We start from the raw sequence: 6000 nt of genomic DNA, 5'->3' as shown, positions 1-6000 counted from the left end.
CTCTGATAAACTTACTCTACCAAAGGGATAAAAACCACATTTTCTACCTAGTCTCAAGCAATCTTAAGACTCAAACACCCACTCATCATTATTCATTTTACTTAATTTGCTGTTTTAGCTACTGTTGATCCAACTTTTCTATATTTTATTGCTCCCATCGAATTGAGAGTTTTACAAAATACATGTATCTATGAGGAAATTCCAAAGTCAGATAAAGTTTTGGATCCTTGTAAAACTGATTACCATAAGAACTTTTAAGTCACAATCAATAAGATATAACTAAAAAGGTACCAGTAAAGTTATAGCTTATCAAATAAAAACCTAGTATCTTTTTATATACCATTAATAACTATTTACAAAAATATAATGTCCAATTTATAACAATAAAATATAAGACAAAACTAACATTAAAATCATTGAGAAAACAGTGTTGGAATTTACAAATAGCTAGTTATCTGAAAAAAGAGAAAGATTCCTACATTATACCACAGGTAAAATGTTTTAATAAAGATTTAACAGTAAAGGAATAAAACCATAAAAAAAAAAAAGAAAACACAGCTGAATATTTACTACATAATTGTAAGGGTGCAGGAAGATAATTTTAGGCATTATTCCAAAAGGAAAAGTCTAAGATATTGGTATAAAGAAAAAATGTAAACTTCTTTATTCAAACAATAAAACACACAATAAACAATATGGAAAAAAATGCTGGCACCATATGAGAAAAGGAATCTCCTTAAGAAAGTGGATCAATAAGAAAATGAAAAATATACTAATATAGAAAATTGGTAAATGAACCAGTTAGATGAAGTTTTCTTTTTTTGTTTATATTTTCAACATTTTACACAATAAATATACTTTGTAATTAGAAAGTTGTTATACAAAGATGTAGAAAATATTTGGTGACACTGAAAAATGTTCACAGTATGTTTTTATATTCAAAACAAGTCACAAAACAATAAATAGAACATGACTCACTCTTATAAATATTTACAGAGAAGAAGACTAAAGGCTGGAGAGATTATTTTAAGAATATATATATTTAACAGTTGTCTACATGAGCTGTTACTTCAAAAGAACACAATATTAAAAATTAGTATCAAATGTCTACAACATATATGTGAAAAAAAAACCTTGAGACTAGTATTCATAGTATGACTAGTTTTTATTTTAAAAAGTTATATATGCAAAGTGAACAGTTTAGAATAAATGATTATTATCTTACTATGAGGATTACGTGAGTTTTTACTTCTTTTAATACTTCTGGAATGTTTCAATCTTATTACTGTAAGCAGTTATGTAATTAAAAAATATCCAAATCTGGAAAAAAATAACAGAAGAGCCTAAAACAGATTTGTTACCGAAAACATAAAAGAAGTTTTTAAGATAGCTGATTTTAAAATGACAAAAAAAATCTCTTAAATTGCTATAAATTTATCTGCATAGTAAAAACCTTAAAAACAAAAACCAGAATGCATCACAGCAATGTATCAAAATAGCTGAGTTTGCTTGGATATAGTAATAGTCGACAGTGTTAGCAAGAGCAAACAGAAACAAAAAATATATTTTTCCAAGCCACAGCAAGAAATTCTTCTTTGAATAATGAATTAAAACATTACTGCTCTCTGAGATAATTTATAATGTGATAAAATGGTAATAGTTCCCTCCAAACTATTCTTCTATGCCCTCCCCTTCTCCCCCCACCCCTGCCAACTACAAAATAAATAAATAAGTAAACAAACAAATAAATAAATATAACTACTTTTCTAAATCTGGGAAAAAGTATGTAGGGATAATCATATACACAAACACTGAAATCTATATTAAGCCACAAAATTGAGGGAAACTGGTAAAAAAGCATAAAAGGCAATAAAGAAAGAAAAATCAAATATAGGAGAAAAAAATTTTTTATTAGTTCTTTATTTTTTATTGATTAACCTGGATGAAAATGTTGCTATGTATAGTAAGCAGAGGACTAATCTTAAAGTCAGAAAACTGGGTTGAGCTTTTTAAGATAGTAACAAATTTACAGACTGTATGATTTTTCATCTCAGAATCAAAGTACTGCAAAGAATGAAATGAGTAACTCAGATAATGTTCTATCCAATACAGGGAGTACTATGCATGGATTCATCAAAGTTATCTGATAGAGACAACACTTATTTTTTTTTGAAATAGCAATTCTATTTTATACAATTAAATTTAATAGAAAGTTTTTAAATACTGAGTCAACATGGGCCTCAGAAAACGTTTATCCACCAACTCTAAGAAAAAGCTTACCTCTGTAGTTTATTAGCATGAGTACCATTCTCTTGCCACAGGAGAGACAACTTTTTGCATATTTGACAAGCTCATCATTTCACTCTTTCAAGGAAACATGTCTAAATTTTTTTCAACTATTTCTCACATTATATGATTTCCAGATCCTTTACCATTCTATTCCTTTTCCTGTAAAGAAATTCTGGTTTATCAATGTTCTATCCTATTAAAAATGATATTATAGGAAGTTTCCCACTTCAAGATGACCAAATAAGATCTTTGCCCCCCTGGTAGATTAAAGATGGTTGCAAATTCTTGCATACTCCTCTCATTGAGAAGTGGAGTCTAATTTCCCTCTCTGAATCTGGTTGGCTTTAGAAATCTACTTGGCCAACAAACACAACGTGGCAAAGTGACTGCGCTTTCCGAGGTTATGTTACAAGAAACCCTGTAGCTTCTACCTAGGTTATTTCAGAACACTTGTTCTTGAAACTCAGGTGCTACAATAATATGAAGCCCAAGAAGCCCCATGCTGAATAACTTGAGGTCCAAAACCAATAGTCCAGCCAAACTCCAGGCCAACAGCCAGAATCAATTTGTCAGTCATTTAAGTAAACCACCTTAGAAGTAGATCCTCCAATTCACAGTCAAGCCATTTTGTCCAAATTGCATATCTGTGTGCTAGATAAATGACTGTTGCTTCAAACCACTAAATATTGGGGTGGTTTGTTACTCAGCAACAGAAAACTGGAATACCGCTATCTTAATAAGAACCCCAAAACATAGATGATTGAAACATGAACTCTCTATTTGATGAAACTAGCATTAATAACAAGGGCAGACAGAGAAAAGATTATAACCAAGAGCCTATAGTGGAAGATATAGAAAAGAAGCAAAGTGATTTGCACTACAAAACTCCAAAAAAGATCTTCAGCAGAACTGCAGAAGAAGCTGGGGTAGGGCTGAAAACAAGGAGGCTGTAAAAGAAGCAGACTTTCAGGTCCCACTCCTACTGCATGATTTACTGCATGACTTAATCCTTCATTTTAGTTGAACACATTCTGCAGTAGCTCCCTGAGAAGATAGGAGTAGATGGAAAATTCTGAAATGGTGTTTTCTTCATTCACAGTCAGTTATTTGAATATAGACACCTAGAAGACATCAAGTATGGTCTCTAGACAAAGTGAACAAAAGGATCTGGGCTCAAGACATGTTTGTGTAGGTACTCGCAGATGGAATACAAAGCAGATTAAGTGAAAACCTACATGGTAAATGAAGATTTCTAATTCCTCTTCCACAGCTTCGCTTTAGAATGTCAGCAGTAAAGGTTTATATTCCCCAGGCAAGAAATTGGAGGATCCATCACTAGAGAAACTGAACTATCACAAAGGAAAGCTCTATAGAAACTGATATATGGAGGTCCCAGTAAATAACATAGTCTGCCCCTCCTGTCCCTTGCCTCAACACACATGGCTTCTATTCAGCTTTTACATGTCTTATTCTTATATGTAAACAGAAGAATAAGAATCATCAGGTTTTGAAGAAAGCTCCCAACAAGAAATGGAACAGGCAAAGGAAAAAGACCAATGCCTAGAATAACAAAAAAAAACTTGAAAAATGAAATATCTTCAAAAGGTAAGATAAACCATTTCTTGGAAATATAATGCAAATTGCTTTCTGAAAATATATGACAGTGGATAATATTTTAACATTAGAGTTAGAAGATAAAGCTGAAGAAATCACATAGTAAAGGAGATAAATATTAAGAGCAATGTTATTTAAAATAATTAAAATGATGAGTGTTGGAGGCCCAACATCAAATTAACGAGAATGCCAGAAAGCAAGAGAAACTAAAGAGGATAAATTGACACAGAAAAAAATACAAGAACTAATAAACTCTAGATTTGCCTAAACAAATGGATTCCAGATCAACAAGTTTCATGGGTGCCTGGCAGAATAAATTAAAAAATATATCCATACCTCAGATAAAGAATCGAAAAGCTTCTAGAGGAAAAAACAAAAACAAAACCCAGTCTATAAAGAGGGCTCAGTAAGAATTAGCCCTCAAAAACTTGAAGATGGTTGAGCAATATCTTCCAAATTCTAAGTTTTGATAGATGGGCTTTTTAAAAAATAATTTTCCACTTAGAATCCTATATTAAGTTAACTGACTCTGAATGAAGGATACACCATTTTCAGAATTTTCCATCTACTTGTACCTTCTCAGGGAGCTACTGAAGAATGTGTTCAACCAAAGGAGTAAATCATGAAAGAGGAAGACAAAAGATCCAAACCAAGAGAAATACAACTATACAGACGGCCAAGAGAATACCAAGTTCAGACTGGATTGGGAGCATGGGGGACTCCAGAGTGATGATGCCAATAAAAATATATATAACTGATATTATTTTACAGGTGTTATCAAGTGGAAAGTGATATTGAGAGGTGTTTTACAGAGCTAGTAGAGGAAGAGAAGAGATTGAATAAACTGTAAATGACAAAATATTAATTTTAAAACAAAAAGCTTTAAAAAAAAGGAAAATAATCACAGTGCATTAGTTGGCTTAACAGAGAACAACACTTATACCTGTTTGGCACCCAAGCCATAGCATAAAAATTTAAAGCTGCAAACCATCTTAGACTTATTCTACTTCAACTTGCTGATTTTTATATTGATTAAAAAAAAAAAAGAATTTTTAAGATCTTAAATGACATATGTTAATTAGTGCCACAAATGACAGAAGCATCATCAGTTTCACAAGTGGGAATACTAGGCCATCTATGTTTACAGATGGACATGACTTCGATAATTTGAATATACCAGTGATGCTGGCCTTCTGAGTTCTGGTTCTAGCTCTACTTCTACTAAACATGTAAAATTAGGGAGATAACAACTTCTGGATTTTCAGTTTTCTATAAAATTAGGAGGATACTTTTCCATACTAACTCAGAGTTAACACAAGGGTCAAATTAGATACTAGAATTTAAAAAGCATTAAAAATGATTAAAAAGTTGTTTATATTAGTAGTAATTATTAGTCTTAATATAAATATTATGATGTGAGAAAGAGAAGCATGTTTGGTTGATAGATAAGGCAAAGCAGATACTAGGATAACTTGCCATGCAGAGCAGATGTCCATAACTCTTTTATTCTATTGTTTTACATTTGCATATTCTACGTTCATATTTGAAAGTTTTTTTCAATTAAAAACTATAGCTATCTTTAGTTGACTTCCATTTAATAATGCTTTTTTAAAAAGGCCATCTATCATTAAAACATATATATTTTTTCCCCTCCAGGGTAATGCTGTTTTGGGTCTCAGATTCTACCGAGAAGAAAACTATGAATTTATTCCTCAAAAAAATGTATGTGCAATGTAGACACACTACTTACAAACACACAACAATAAGACAATTTCGAACAATTTCATAGGTTAATGAACAAATCTGGGGAGAGATGTATTTTATATATAATCTTTCAAAACTTTTATATCCTTTTTATTTATGTCTATGTTGATTTATGCTGTCATCCTTAAGATGGAGACTCAATCAGTTAATAATATTATTATTATTTCCCACAAACAATAAAACACCTATTCTATGACACTAAAATACAGGGTGATATACAGTTTGTGCTCAGGTATAAAAGGCTTTTCTTCTCCACTGATAAAGGATATTTTTATTATTATTAAATAAAGGATATTTTTATTATTATTAATTAATTTTATTTATTTAATTTTT

General features: G+C 31.1%; 1 protein-coding gene across 7 annotated transcripts in view; it reads right to left on the bottom strand.

Annotated features, from left to right (window-relative positions):
- VMP1 (vacuole membrane protein 1) overlaps positions 1 to 6000 on the bottom strand; it is a 106810-nt gene that overhangs the window by 50848 nt on the left and 49962 nt on the right. The window lies entirely within an intron of this gene.

Source organism: Pteropus alecto, unplaced genomic scaffold (genome assembly GCF_000325575.1).
Source record: "Pteropus alecto unplaced genomic scaffold, ASM32557v1 scaffold98, whole genome shotgun sequence".
Lineage (NCBI taxonomy): Eukaryota > Metazoa > Chordata > Mammalia > Chiroptera > Pteropodidae > Pteropus > Pteropus alecto.
The sequence above is the reverse complement of the archived record's forward strand: the minus strand, read 5'-3'. Positions and strand labels throughout refer to the sequence as shown.